Genomic DNA, 15,975 nt, shown 5'->3' with positions numbered 1-15,975 from the left:
ACCAAAAGCAGGTCAAAAATACAATATCTGTTTATGCCTGTAATCTCAGGTACTTGGGAGGCTGAGGCAGGAGGATCACTTGAGGCCAGGAGTTCAAGACTGGTCTGAGAAATATAGCAAGACTCCCCCACCAAAAAAATTAAAAATATGAAATTATTTTATTTTTAGCTGGGACTATACATCTGTAGTCCCAGCTAATCTGGGGGCTGAGGCAGGGGGATCATTTGAGCCCAGGAGTTCAAGGCTGCAGTGAACTATGGTCATGCCACTGTACTTCAGCCTGGGCAACAGTGCAAGGCTATCAATAAATAAATAAATAAATAAGAAAGTGCAGTGGTCACAGGATATGAAACCCATGTATAGAAAGGGCCAGTGTTATATTTATATATATATATGAGTTATGCAGGGCTGACCCTGAAACTTCCACATATGCCAAGGGATGACTGTTGATAGGAGAATTGACTCATGCAATTATGGAGGCTGACAAGTCCTGCCGTAGGCTGGTAGTCTGGCTCAGTCCAAGTCCAAAGGCCTCAGAACCAGGGAAAGGCAATGATACAATTCTCAGTCAGAGACCAAAGGCCTGGGAATTGCAGAAGGCCACTGTTGTAAGTCCTGTAGTCCAAAGGTCAGAGAAACTGAAGTTCTGATATCCAAAGGCATAAGAAGAAAGGCGAAAGAGTACAAATCCACCTTTCCTCTGCCTTTTTGTTCTATCTAGGCCCTCAGCTGATTGGCAGGTGTCTGTTCACTTCTAGTAGGGAGGGATCATCCTTAATCAGTCCACTGATTCAAATGCCAATATCTTCAGGAAACACCTTTAGAGACACACCCAGAGATAATGCTTTACTGGCTATCTAGGTATCGCTATTTCCAGTCACCTTGCTACCTAAAATTAACCATCACAAAGACTATAACAAAATAATCCACAACCTAGAATTAACATTTAATTTCATTTCCTTCCAGTGTTTTCTTCTGTGTGGGGGCTACTTTGATCTCTATTCTTAGTCTTATTTGCTTCTAGCCCTGATGTAAGAGAACCACTGTCATGAGTTTGATTTACATACTTAAAATTCATTCTTAATACTTACACACACACAAACTGCATTAATAATAATGTAGTATTGCACTATGTATGTTTTTAATTTACAGAAATATTATACCATTTCTGTTGTAAACAACATATTTTTGAAATTTATGCTTGTTGATATTTATAGATATATTTCATTCTTCTTAATTACTATGGTATGTTACACAATTCTTATGTCTTTCACATGTGTACACTGAATGTCACTGACAGAAAACTTCATGAAAGTATTTACTTTGTTCACCACTGTTTCTCCCACTGTGTAGCACAGTGCCCAATATTCTAGTGGCAAATAGCAGATACATCAGTCCATTCTCACACTGCTATAAAGAGCTACCTGAGACCAGGTAATTTATGAAGAAAGGACGTTTAATTGACTAACAATTTCACAGGCTATACAGGAAGCATGGCTAAGGAGGCTTCAGAAAACTTACAATCATGGCGGAAAGGCAAAGGGGAAGCAAGCACATCTTCACATGGTGACAGGAGAGAGAGATAAAGAGAAGGGGGAAGTGCTGCACACTATTAAACAACCAGATCTCATGAGAACTTGCTATCACAAAAATAGCAAGGGGGAAATCTGGCCCTATGCTCCAATCACCTCTAACCAGGTCCCTCCCCCACAATTGGGAATTACAATTCAACATGAGATATGAGTGGGGACACACAGTCGCACCATATGAGTAGAATAATATTTGAAGTTTTTCTGCTATTTGTCTTGAAATGAGCTTTGTGTATATAGTTGGAAGTCTGATTATTAGATTACTTCCTCTTGCTTTTACTAAATTTTGTGGAATTTTTCATAATTTAGATCTTTTTGATATTTGGTAATTTCGATTTTTGGTCTTTTTGGAATTTTTGAAAGCCTTTTAATGTCATATAAACTGCTGATCAACTAGAGGGGTGTGTCAAACTGGCTAAAAAGTGACTAATTAATGCAGGAGAGCTCCTGAACAGGAATCAGACCTGGGTCTAACACTTAAAGGACTTTAAATACGTTATTTCTTTTCTGTGAACTTCAGTGTTCTTTAAGACAGGGTGGGAGGTAATATTTCACCTCCAGGATTGAAATGAAATCATTCTTGTAATGCTGTTACTTGAATAACTGGTACTTTATATGAGTACTGAACATTGGAGGTTATACGGATTACCATTATGATTACCTACATTCTAGAATGTGGAGCAATGCTATAAATTAACATAAGCTACGGAATAATCTCATTATGCTATCCTTAAGAGACTTTAGAAATTCACCCTTAAAATTAGCAAAGAGTAGCCACTAAGCCCTTTCTATAAAGTTTTATAGTGCAAAGAGTGAGGCTTTGTGCTCAGTCAAACCAGAGTCTATGGTATCAATAACTGGTTAGTTGTGTAACTACAGCCAAGCTATTTTTACCTCCGTGAGTTTCAGTTTCTCATCTAATCATACATTCTATCCCGGAGAGTGACACTTCCTTGCTGGTTTAATGCCATTATCCTCTCTGTATATACCCCCAGCCTATGAAGAAGGAGCCCTGTTAAGAAAACAAAGACAAATTAGAATTCTTAAAATACACACTGCTATGCTGATGAGGGAAGACTTTTATGAGATGAGGTCATTATAATAGGTCCTTATAACCTCGTTTGTTTTCCACTTCTATACTTGTCCTGGCTTATGTGGCCAGGTCAGATGTTAGGATTTGGAATCTCTCCCACTCATGTATCAAAAATAGAAACTAGATGAAGTCAAGTAAAGAACATATGGGGCAGAATTTTCAAGGCAGCCTCAAGACCAGTCCTCGTAAAAGGGAGACGGGTCTTCAAGAACATTATACGACTCAGCTCAGCCCCCACACAGTATGCTAAGCACAGATACGGGGCAGATACTTGAGCCATAACTAAAATGTGCTCCTTGGCTTCTAGTGTACTTTGCCCATAGAGCCTTGGGAATCCAGTGATACGTGAATCTCAACATCCTTGAGCAAATAATAACATTTGGCAATCTTCTTGCTATCCAACCATCTAATCATAATATCTTATCCAAAAATCCATCCTATGCAGTCATGGTTAGCATAAATGCTTAAAGAAAGGCCTTGCTTCTTTGCCTACTCACTCAGAACAAGCTATTATGAATGACAAGTATCTACTAATAATATGCTCTTTCATAGATACTTTGTTTTCAGAGGGTACTATTGAAAATTAAACAGGATTCAAAGCAATGTCTTTCTATGTGAAATTTTGGGTATAGTCTGATGAGAGCAGTAAGGGTATAGAAATCACTCAAGAAATAACTGTGGATTGATTGAATAAATGAAAATATGAACAAATAAATAAAAAATATTTTGGAAATGGATGCCTTAACAGAATTATTTAAACAATTTGAAGATGGTATCCCTGGACTTGATTGCTATTTTAGAAACTAAATTCTCTAATTTATTTTATACATATCTTTGTTTTTCAGCAATGCCTGGGGAAGCTCTGGAAGTGTAACCCACACTGGGATGGTGGAGGGGAATTAGTCGATTCCTTTGGATAACACCTGGAATTTGACCTGCAGACTGGAATACAGCTTTCTATTAAAATGTTTCATTCTTATAAGTCTTGTGTGCATGTATGGCTTTAAGGAAGAAATTCTCTCAGGCTTAAGACATAAATTAAAGCCATACAGTGTCAGCTTCAATAAGGGCCTCTGTTTTTCAATTTTTTTGACTTTCACTTAGAAAGACAACACTGTACTAGGAGGTTACTCTTTTTGATCAGTCTCAACGTTTTTCTAGCTGTTCTCAACTCCCCTTCAAAAGTATTTCCCACTAGAATTACATGAATGTTGTGCCCCCAAGGTGAATGCAGTGTTTGGAACAACAAAATATTGATTTCCCATTGTGTAACTTCCATTTAATTTAAACCAAAATGCAAGAAGTGGAAAAGGGTTGGTAGGAGAGTACGCTGATATAACCCTTTCCAGTGATCCTTAAAAACTTCACACATTTCCAGTGTTGAATTTTGTTGACAGACACTTACTTCAGTCACATTTGGTCTTACGTATCTCTTCAAAGTCTGGTTTAAAAAAAATCTAAAATCTTTAAAAGCCTGGTTTTGCCAGCCAAGAATTGATATGGTGAGCATTAAACCCTAGCTGTTTGCCCAATTCAGTCTCATTCATCATAGTTGGTTTAACCGACTTACTCCAAAACAGCCTCTACATGTACTGGCTGCTCCATAAATACATGAAAAAGACAGCTCTCTACCACCTCCAGCATCATAGGCTTTGCCTTTGCAATTCCATTATCGCTCCAGTCAAAGGGAAATTGAAAACCCTCTTAAGTATTATTCTACCATTTTGTATATTCTATTATCTTACTTAACATTTTCTGATCTGCTTTTCTCCCCAGCCCCTAGGTCAATGCTATTTTCCTATGATATTTTTGTCTTCTAACATTATTTTACAAAATCACAGTAAATGTAGTTAACATTGGTTATTTTGATATCTTTTTCTCTGCCTTGTTTATATGAGTAATTGTTGAAGTTCTTGCCATCTGATTTCCTTTTTAGGAGATATTTTTACCAGGTTTTGTCATTTTTATCATTTAATGGATAAAGTGGTCATTCTTTTTATTATTGATTTCTATACATTTTATGCATCTATTTGTTAATCCATTCATTTACAATTTCATTTAAATAATGAAAAAATATCTACCTTGTACCAGACTGCTAAGCACTTTATGTACATCAATAATCTTACGAGGTTGGTTCTATTATCCTTCTTGTATTGCTTAAAAAACTGAAGCTCATAGGAATTAGATAATTTGTCTAAACTTACAGAGGTAAATATTAAAAGCAGAACTGCAAACAATAATCTTCATTTTAAAGCCTGAGTTCTAACTTTCGTACAATTCTAGATTTATCATCAGTTGGTCACTATTTTGAGACATGAGGTTAGCTTGTAGGAGAGAAAAATAAATTTTAAAAAAGATACTGCCGTCACAAAACTTGCACTATACAGTAATGAAGGGAAAAATCTACACACACGAAAAACTTTAATACTTCATATAAATAGAATACACACCTGGGAAAGAAAAAGCCCTTCAAACATTGAGAAGCTGAAAAGATCCTTGATAATTCAAAATGGTGGGTCTTGCTGTTCCCCTCAGCTGAACTACCTTCCCTTGCTCTTCTAAATTCTTAGCAAACTTCAAAGCTTTCCTGGTTACCCTGCCCTACAGTGCTATCTTATTTTGCTAAATTCTGATAGAATTGCCTACAGCTCAGGCATATTTAATATCACTGATTTTACTGTTGGGTATTTATCTTGTGTCTCATGTGGTTTGTCTCTTTAACCTGATCATAATCTTCATGAGCTCACTCCCTGAATAACCTGGCTAGTTGTATATTCAAAATAACAGGCATTTGTAATTGCAATTATAAACACGTGGTTCATTTTGGTAGCACAACGCTTCTCAACCTGTGCAGGTGACGGAAAAGCATTAAAGTCATCACGCTGTAAAAGGAGACATCAATATATCTGATTTCATGTAACTAGATATATTATCTTACCATGCATTAGTTACTGTCCCAGAATTTGTATATTGTAGATAAGTAATAAAAAGCAATAAAGATTGAAGGAGAACAAAACTTTTGAGAGGGAATATATAAAAATTATATGAATGCATGTTATTCATGTTTTATTCTGTTGTATTTTGCCTTGCTTTATTTTTTAATAAAGTGGGGAAACATAAAAGCCTTTTAAAATATTGGTGGCATAGTTGCTTGTATTACTCAACTTGCAAGTCCTTGGAGTTCTATAAAGCCACAGTTTGGAAATATCTGCCACAGTGGCAAAATGTTGTATTTATTCTTACGTCAATTTGTAAGGTCACTAATGGCTACAAAAGAATTCAGACACGTTCAGTTCCTTGGCTAGGAGCATGGTCACAAAGTCAGATCTAATCAATTTCAGAGACAATGCTTTGAAGGTGCAGCACTTCTTGTTTTGATCACTGAGATATTTAATCCCATATTCTTATTTTCTTATAATGCTAAAGAAGCATAGAGATAGATTTAAGTGGTAAACAATTTTAATGCTGTTGGTATCTCCCTAGACACTTTTTACCTTTAATTACAGTAGAAGGGGGATAAGAAGGCACCAACATTTACTTAGCTCCAGTTATGTGCCAGGTACTCTGTATAATTTAATTGACATTTGTTCATTCCTTAACAAATGTTTTTCAACAGCTGGCACATTACACTTATCACTCTTGTGATAAGCAAAAATAGACATGTTCCCTACATTCATGAAAGGTACATATTCCAGTGTTAGACACTAACCAAATTCATAATTGTAAACAATGCTATGAAGAAATAATATGTAATTTTATCCTCAATAATCCTTTAAGGAAGCACACTGTCCCCTATTCATAAATTAGGAGGTTAAAGAACTTGTCCAAATCTACAAGGCGAGTAAAGGTCAGCATGGCTGCCAGGTATGGCTCAGCAAGTGTTGCCTGAAACTCTTCTGAGGGCAGGGGGCATTATTCACATCCACTATAATGTAGCCGAGGCTTCCAGAGTTTTGACGTGTATCATCCGCACAACCATATGTGTGGCCTTAAGTCAGAGAGCACTCAGCCCTCAGTTTCTCCATTTGTCCCTAATTATTGTAGTTTCTCAGGGTAATTAAGTTTGAAATATGTTAGTTTGTTCATCAAACCTACTGTATCTTAAAGGTAAATTATGTAGGAGAGCATCTAAACAATACCCAATTGAATGGAATACAATTCTCATTCAAATTAATAAAAGGTTGTTTGAGTGCCTGGTGTCTGTAAAAAAGACAGTATGAAAGATGTTTCCTGGCCTCACAGTTGCCAGCAGACCAGGAAAATAAATGAAATGAGATTGACCATCATGCCACAATGCACTTAGAAGGCATTTCACTGCCAGTGAAGAATTTGTTCTTGCCTCTCCTAGCAGCCATACCAGCTGTGAGATGGAAGTTTGGAAGATAGCTAGAATGCTTGGATGAAAAAGTTTGAATGATCTACCCCGGGCAATGGTGGATCCTTGCCAATGTGAGGGCATAGGAATATCATGTGCATCACAATGTTCAGAATGGTTACTCCAGCAATGTGAAAACCCATGAAGGAGACTCCAAGACTCAGGGAATCCAATTAGGAAGCTTTCAAAAAAGATCGGCAGAAAGTGACAGGTTCTTGGATTATGGTGGTGAATTTTTTTTTTAATTGGAAAAGCATGTTCTATTTGGAAGAAACATTGAAGTCTCCTTTCCTCCTGGTTTGCTGTAGTTGCAGCTTTGTGTGGCGAGTAACACTTAGTAAATCTTCCTTACTTTTTTACTGTACTATAAATTAACATTCTTACATAGCTTGTTTCTCAGCCCTTTTTAATTAGAATCAGAATAGGAGAATGGGTATCTCAGGCTGTGAGTAATTTGATATAGGACTTTTTACCTCCAGGTCAGTGGTAAGTGAAACACATTTACATATTTTTAAGTGAATTTATTGCTCTTGAAGGGAGCCCAGTTGTAATCCTTGACACCAGAACACTTTATTGCTAGAAAGCCCACAGGCGTTGAAAATATTGATCAGAAAATAACAGAGAGAAGGGGTTCAATTTCAACAGTTTTTCACTGTTTGGCTTCCCTTACAAGATCTTCTTAAATTGTTTGAATTAATCCTAGTTATGATTCTATTTTTAAAGGCTGATATCTATCTGATGACAAATTGGATATGAATCAGTAAGATGGGCTTATTTTAATTTAGAGTATGAGCTATCCTGTTGTTTAAAAATAATTATCCATATTTGAAAAAGCAAAGAATTTATTACAGTATTCACGTTGTACTGGGGGAAAAAGGAATGAGTGATAAAAATTGTATTACAAATTTCAGTAATAGGAATATGGCTTTTACAATTAGAAAATGATAGCACTGATTACATTGATCTTAGCATCAAGGGAAATAGAAGTTACTTTCTCTTGATGTGTGTGCCCATTTAACACCCCTAGAAATGACCAGAATGGATTCAACCCTGTCCAATTCCTCAGCTTCCAAGGCAACACATCCATGGCAACAACTAAGCATCATTACAGATTCTCAACTGTGAAAAAAAAAATAACAATTTCTTAACTCCCTTTAACCCAAGCACATTTTAGGTGATGTAAAAATACAAGAAAAAATTTCAGTTTTATCATCATTGATTATATATATACTCTGTCAGATATATTACTAGAAGATGGGCATATAATAATTAATAAAGCAAATTACCTGTGTCTTAGCTTGAAGTACTCTGAATGCATAACCTAGAAAAAGAGCTTGCATGAGGACCATTTATTAGGGACAGGAATGAGAGAGAGAATGAAATGCAGGAGGGAAAGCCAAACCAAAAATGAATGCATCGGCCACCACTATAGGCAAATGGTGTTCCATCCTGCCAGACTTTCTAAGGAGGCTTATGAAATGTATTTCAGAATTGTTCACCTTAAAGATAAAAGGGAGATTTTTTTTTTTTTTTTTTTTTGCTGTGGGCTCTGGCTCTCCAATTGTCAAGCATGACCTAATGGACGTGAACTTCCCCACACAACCAAGTTGTGTGACTGGCACAGACATGCCTTGCAGCAGCATCAGGGAGGCCTTGTGGAGCCTAAGAAAGACACTGTCAGGTTCACCTGTGTGAGCTGGGCCAGAACCTATGCTGGACTATATGGTGCAGCTGACTGGTGGAAGAGATGAGGCTGAGAAGACACGAAAGGCTTATGGTACTCTCTTCCCTTAGGGTACTCAATATTCAATGCATACCAAAAAGTCATACTCTCTCTCTCTGAAAGAAGTTAAAGACATGCATCCTTTTAGAATTATTATATAAAGTACATAGGTACAGATTAAATCTATGAGCTTTGGAGTCAGAAAAATTGTGGTTTGAACTTTGTTGGTAATTCTTACTCTGTGTGCGGCCTACATCAACTCATTTAGCATTTTCTCATCGGTGAAAGGGAGGGTGGGGTATGGTAAAATAGTTTCTATTCCCCGCAACGATTGTGAATATTAAATGTGATTATGTATAGCACCTAGTCCATTGTTGTGCATAGGTACCATATCAAAAACAAGTTTTTAGAGGTGAAGATTGGCAATGTTTCTATTTTCTTACTCCCATCCATATTTATGCATCAAATTATCCCATGAAGCATAACATATTTTTAATGATTTGAGGATTCCTAAGATAGAAATAAGGCTTCTCATAGTGCTGAGAACTGAAAAAAAGGAAAGCTGTATTTTGTCTCAAGTTTATCAGAGTTCAAAATAGAAAGTGTTTTAAGCTTCATTTTCAATTCATAAAGTTCTTCTAAATTCTATTTTCTGAGAAGAAGTCAGCAGATGATTTGGTTTTCTAATTGTTAAACTAACTTTTTAAAAATTTAAGAAAAAAAAATTGATGTTTGGCTAAGCTGTTTCTTGAAACATCAGTGACCCTGAATGCAAAGTCTTTACAAGCTAAGAATTCCCTGAAGCTTGATAGGAACATTGAGATCTTAACCTACACAACAGAACAGCAGGATCAGGCAAGTCACTGTGCTAAGATATCACTTGGGGCCAGATTTTAATAGCTGACAATTCATAATGGATTGACAAAAGCAAAACATCATTAACTTGAATCTACAAAGTAGACATTTCCATATGCAAATAGGAGCTGGCACATATGTGCCTGTGTACAAGTCTCATTGCTTGTTCAGTTGTCTGTATGTCCTTTCCTTTGTCTTTAAGATCCCAGTGGACAAGAACCACGTCTAATAACTCACTTTGCAAAACAACAACAGGTGCACAGATAGAGGCCTCACTAAATGTTTTCTATGATAATGATGGCGGTATTGTTGATTTTCTCTCTCATGTAAGAGTAAGGTCTACAGTGTAATGTCAGCAGCCAGGAGTAAAAAGATAGTCATGAATGATACATTTGAGCAATGGAACATGAAAGTTACATCATATTTATGTAACTAGGATGGACTAAACTGACCCTAAGGGTGCGTCACCAGAAACAGCACTCACTCTGATATTCTATTGCCTACTTTAAGTTCATAATATCGATTCTTACAAAAGATGTTTCCTTCATTGAAAGGTAGATAACTCTTTCATATTTATTCTGAGAATAATGGGGCTGTGACTTTTACTTTTTAATGTAAATCTGCTTAATTCAGTAAAATTTCATACAAGAAATTATAGCAACAGACTGCCTGCCTGATTCTGGCTCATGGGAAAGTGATTTAACCTCTCTAGTATTAAGTTCTTCTTGAATAATTGTAACCTATCTTACAGACTTGTTGTGCAGATCAGATAAGATCAAACAAGATAATATAAAGTGCTATAAAAACTTAAGCTATTGTTATCCCTGAAAACTTATCATTTGGACTGGGCTTAGGTGACTTCAGGAAATAGCCAATTATACTATTTCCTTTATGCAAATATAATCTTGGACTTATTGTTCAGCATGCCTGTGTGAACACACTACAGGGACCCACAGCCTCTTAAGATTCTTCACTGTACTTTCTTTCTCCATGTTCCCCAGGGATCTGTCCTTCTTGGCTTGTCTTTCCTTTTCTTCTGTGTATACAAATGCTGTGTGTTAAGATCAAGGAGTGGACACCTGGTTTGCTTCTCTGAGTTCCATCACTCAGTCTCATAAAGATTTTGCTTTGGGCATTGCAGCTGGCATTCTTTTCTTTCTCTTCCTTGCTGCTGAATGGTTACACAGGAAAGAATAATGAAGGCTTAAACTCTCCGATTCGGCTTCCTATCTACCTCGCATCCTCCTGTTACCAAAGGGGAAACACATGTTTTTCAAACTCAATTTTTGCTGACGAAAATTTTGTTCGGTTTCACAGCTTGACTTCAGAATTTTCCCAAGTGATGGCAAATTTCATTCCCTTGCCAAACAAGGGAATAACCTACAAGCATGTTTGGAAGAAAAACTTAGCAATCCCCATGAAGCTTTAGTATCAGATAAATAGAAGAAAGAAAACAAAATTGTTATGCCAGCCCCTCTGTCATTCAAAATACTGATATGTTTAAACATAGTAAATTTGGGGAGAATATTTAACCTAGGTCAATAGAATATATTAAGTTACCAACCTGTAAACTTTGATATATAGGTATTTATAGTAATGGTAGCATTTGACCTCTGAAAAGACAAAGAAGTGAATCTTACACATGGCTCAAGATTGAATGCATATTTGATGAATCAATTATAGTTAGAGACAATGATCAACTAGATTTTCTTCCTCTCATACATGCTACTATTTTGTTTAGAACATTCATTTAAAAAATAACTTTACTTATGAAAACTTAACTTCTCTTATTTCCTTGATGGTTAACTAAACCACTATAATTCTAAGATCTTTTTTATTTTCTTAGTTCACCACAGCCCAGATAAAAGTCCTTTCTATAGGTCACTTTCATTAAAGGTGTGATAAAAATAAATGACTTGTAACAGGTAGAGAAAACATGAACCAGGAGGGGTAGGCTGCAATCTTATTTCCCAGCAGTGCTACAGAAAGTCTCCATGTTCTTTTGGGTTTTATTTCTGTGTTCAATTCCCACCAAGTTAAACTGCTCCCTGACCTCATCCCCATCTTCCTGCCTGGGTGTCAAGGGCTGACACTGAAATAGACAAAAGGTAGTAGAGACCTTCCCTCCTTGGAAGGGTTTTGGAAGTTAGCTAGTTTATTTAATCCCCAAGCAAACCTGCAGTCAAGTTAATCAGAATGAGAGAAACAGCTTCCTATATACGAGCTAGGACTGTGAGAAATTATTTTTCAGGGTGTTTTATAGCCAAAAGCCTTCAAGGGAATGGAAGAGCTCTCCAACCAGGGGCACAAATATTCAAGGAGAGCTTGTTTGTTTTATGGCTATTTTTATCCCACAATAAACAGCTTAAATTTGCAGACTATACTTTTTGACTATAAAGTGGGTTATTTCTCAAGATGCTGGTGCTTTCCCCTAACAGATGGAATAAATAGAAGAAAATGCTGAGAATACACCACTGAAATTCTGATTTATTCAATCATTAACAAAAAGAAGTGCAATTTCAATGATAATAGAATGAAAACCCAACTGTTTCTGCTTTCCTTCTGAAAACTTGTTTTCTATGGAGAATGATGCTGTTAGGCAAACACCTATTTAAACCTCAGCAATGTATAATCTTAACTTCAGGCAGCATGGTTGTATAGGTTTGGTAATTTGTAATACCTCTGCAACTAGGGATAAAATATTAACTTCCGGCCGGGCGCGGTGGCTCAAGCCTGTAATCCCAGCACTTTGGGAGGCCGAGACGGGCGGATCACGAGGTCAGGAGATCGAGACAATCCTGGCGAACACGGTGAAACCCCGTCTCTACTAAAAAAATACAAAAAACTAGCCGGGCGAGGTGGCGGGCGCCTGTAGTCCCAGCTACTCTTGGAGGCTGAGACAGGAGAATGGCATAAACCCGGGAGGCGGAGCTTGCAGTGAGCCGAGATCGCGCCACTGCACTCCAGCCTGGGCGACAGAGCGACACTCTGTCTCACAAAAAAAAAAAAAAAAAAAAAATTAGCTTCCAATAATATAAGCAGTATCTGCAATACAAATACTAAAAGTGCTACATTATCTCCCAGGAAAGATATTTTATAAAAAAGGCTTTGCACTTGGTTTTCAATGCTTCTCTAGGCAGTTGCTTTGTAGGCTTGTTAGAGGAAACACAGTGTATGTGCAACCTTTGGAGACATGGCACTAAGTAGACAACCAGTCAGTCCAGTATGTCTTTCTTAGGACACAAATAAGAAGGCAGGAAAACAAAAGCCATTTAAGTGCAACAATAACCTCAGGGAGGACACTTTCATGTTGGAAACCACACTAAATGCTTCTTGGAAAAATTGCTTGAATGTAATGAAACCAAATAAAATATTGCTGTAAGTCTATAAGAAAAGCAGAAAGCCTAAAAAAAAAAAAAAAAAAATCCGTGACATACATATATGTGTAAAAAATCCATGATATACACACGTGTGCACACACTCGTGCACATACACGGGCTATGTAAGAACATAAAACATTTATCTGTGTATTTTGCATATCACAAAGAACTGTAGGATATAAAGATTTCAACATATTTGTGCACAAACTTTTTAAAGATTTTGAAGTCCCTGAGCTGGAGCTTGGCTCTGTCGTTACCCAATGTTGTGACCTTGGCTTACTCATCTTTTTTAAATCCTAAGATTATTTTTGCCAAATTTGGTAATTAGACTTCTAAATGATCTGTAAGGAAGTTCTCTCCAGTTCTAAAATACTGTCATTTTAAGGTTTTCCTTTTGTTTTTTTTGCTTTCAACTATTTCTTTTTTTTTTAGGTTTATTATTAATAAAAAGAAATCAACATAGAATTTGCAATATGCAATCACCTATATTTAGCTGAAGAGAGATGTTTATGACAGAAACCCTTCAGTTTCCTCCTTTGTTATCTTTGGTTTGCATCAGATGAAAAGCTCCCCAGTAGCAAGGTGGCAGTTACAATCTATGGAGCCTAGAACGAAAATGAAATTAAGTTATTTTAGAAGACACCTCATTTAATAGATTCTCCTATTCACTTATTCCTCTCTCTCTTCTTTTATCTCTAACCCAGAACAATTCTTAAAATCTTGAATAAGAACAGAACTTTACGATAGTCTTCCCAGGAGTTTTAACAAAGCTATGTATAGAAGCAGTCTGGATGAACATTTTTAAATCTATAAATTCTAAAAGTGGATGTGGCTTCTCCTGTCCTAATCATGTAAGCAGACTGCAACAACATTACTGCTCAAACCAACGAAGTCTTTTAAAATGTGCTGCCCATTTCCTTTTTCAATCTGCCGAATAGCTGCAGTTATTTTTAAACCTCTTTAGTTCTCTATGCACACACAGTATCATGCCTATCTCTTCGTGCAGGTGTGTGTTTTGTTGTGGTTTGTTTACAATTGGCAGGACTGGATTGTAAAAGCCCTGTATTATGAATAAACCAATGCCTGAAATGAAGTGGAACCTTGATTTATTTGGGTAGGACTGTTTTCCAGTACTGTAAATCATATTTTGGTGTTCATTTACCTTTGCATTCTTTTTGAGCCACTGGCACTGAGGCTGACGAATGGGAATCAAATGAAGTGTGCTAAGTGCTTTTGCTGGAGGGTTTCAGCTCCCCACTTGCCGGGGTGTGATTTATCTCTGCAATACATCATGCAACTTATTTTCCTTAACTTATTTTATTTAGTGTTGTCACAAATAATATCAATTGTCCATTGCCTATGAACCCTAAACAGTAGTAAATTAATGAAATAAGCTGCATGTACAGAACTCATCTGTCCGCAATTTGATTAGAGCCACTTTGGTTGTACCAAGCCATTTACTATAGATGAGCTTCATTTATTCAACAAGCAGCTTCATGAGTTCTTGGTAAATTGTTATGCATAGTATTTGCAGTGATTTTAATGAAACACTTAAAGTTGACTCTTTTATATCTCAATCACTAAGAGTATTTTATGCCTGTGAAATAGGCATTTTGAGTCATCTTGTGACTTTCATCTGACTAACTCCACCTGAAGTAGTTGTCTATGTATGGAAGGAGCTGTCCTTTATTTTTGTTTCTAGGGAAGACAGTAGGAGCAAGGGAAGAGCAGAGGGGCTTACTTCATGTAAGGGCTTCTTGTCACCTGAACTATGGTTGAAGTTCCCTCACAGCACAGAGCCGCTGGTCATAGCTCTACCCAAGCATTTCTGTGCCCATATCTTTCTGCTGCACTTGCATATCAAGAAGCATTTCAGACCACAGGAATGCAGGATTCCAAGGTACCAATTTACCTTGGAATTTGAAAAGGTAGGTTTCACAAAGCAAATGGCTTTTTAGAAAATGATCAGAATCATTCAGGTAGATAACGCGGGTGTTTCTTTGTGGCTTTAACAAAACTGGGGAGGCCAAACATGTTCCAGAAAAGCACTGCAAGGTAGGTAAAAGCTGTGAATCAGAAATAGGGAAAGCATAAGTGACTCTGATATGAAACAAGGTGGCAGCTTCTGGGCACTGGGGAAACTGCCACAAAAACAGGAGAAGGGGTGAGGGACACAATGCAGGGAACATGTATCCAGAGGCTGCAGTGAGATGTGCTGATCGTATAACTTCGTGAAGGGCAGAGGAACAAAGCTGGGGGACAAAGAAATCATGGTGGATGAGATAAGAACATTCCAGAGAAGTATCTGTGTGAGAGTAAAGCAGAATAAAAATTGGAAACATTTGGAAGAGCTTGTCTTTTTCCAGAGTTTAAATGAAGGTGGGTGGTGGTGATGTAACGCAGAATCGTCCTATACGTCTTTGCTAAGAACATATGTCCTCCTCATGAATCCACTGCAGTCAATACCAATAAAAAAAAGTGTGAGGCAATCATAGAAATGCTTAGTGTTAAAGTTAAAAGCATATTCAGTATTCCTGTTTTACTAAAGAATTTTATGCATGCCAGTACTTCAAACCCTCACATGTTTTCAAAGAAATTTAGAGCCCCAAAATGCTAGAGCTTACAAACTGGAAAAGAGGAAATTTAGATATCCCAGTCCCACAGATTTTGTTAATGATGTTTCCTGAGAGTTACTTTATAATCTTTTCAGTGTATAGTTATAGTAGAAATCTAGTTCGTTAGTACAAGTTCTTTATTTTAAATGAAAATTAAGAAGTCCATTGAGAAATTCTCCCAATTAGAGAGAATATGAAAGGAAGGAAGGAAACGGAAAGAGGGAAGGAAGGAAGGAAGGAAGGAAGGAAGGAAGGAAGGAAGGGAGGGGGGAAGGGAGGGAGGGAGATAGGTGTCCAAACCAGAATGACTTCCTCTTGAATAAGGGCTGGGTAAAATAAGGCTGA

This window comes from Trachypithecus francoisi, unplaced genomic scaffold (assembly GCF_009764315.1).
Source record: "Trachypithecus francoisi isolate TF-2019V2 unplaced genomic scaffold, Tfra_2.0 Lachesis_group12, whole genome shotgun sequence".
Taxonomy (NCBI): domain Eukaryota; kingdom Metazoa; phylum Chordata; class Mammalia; order Primates; family Cercopithecidae; genus Trachypithecus; species Trachypithecus francoisi.
The sequence above is the reverse complement of the archived record's forward strand: the minus strand, read 5'-3'. Positions refer to the sequence as shown.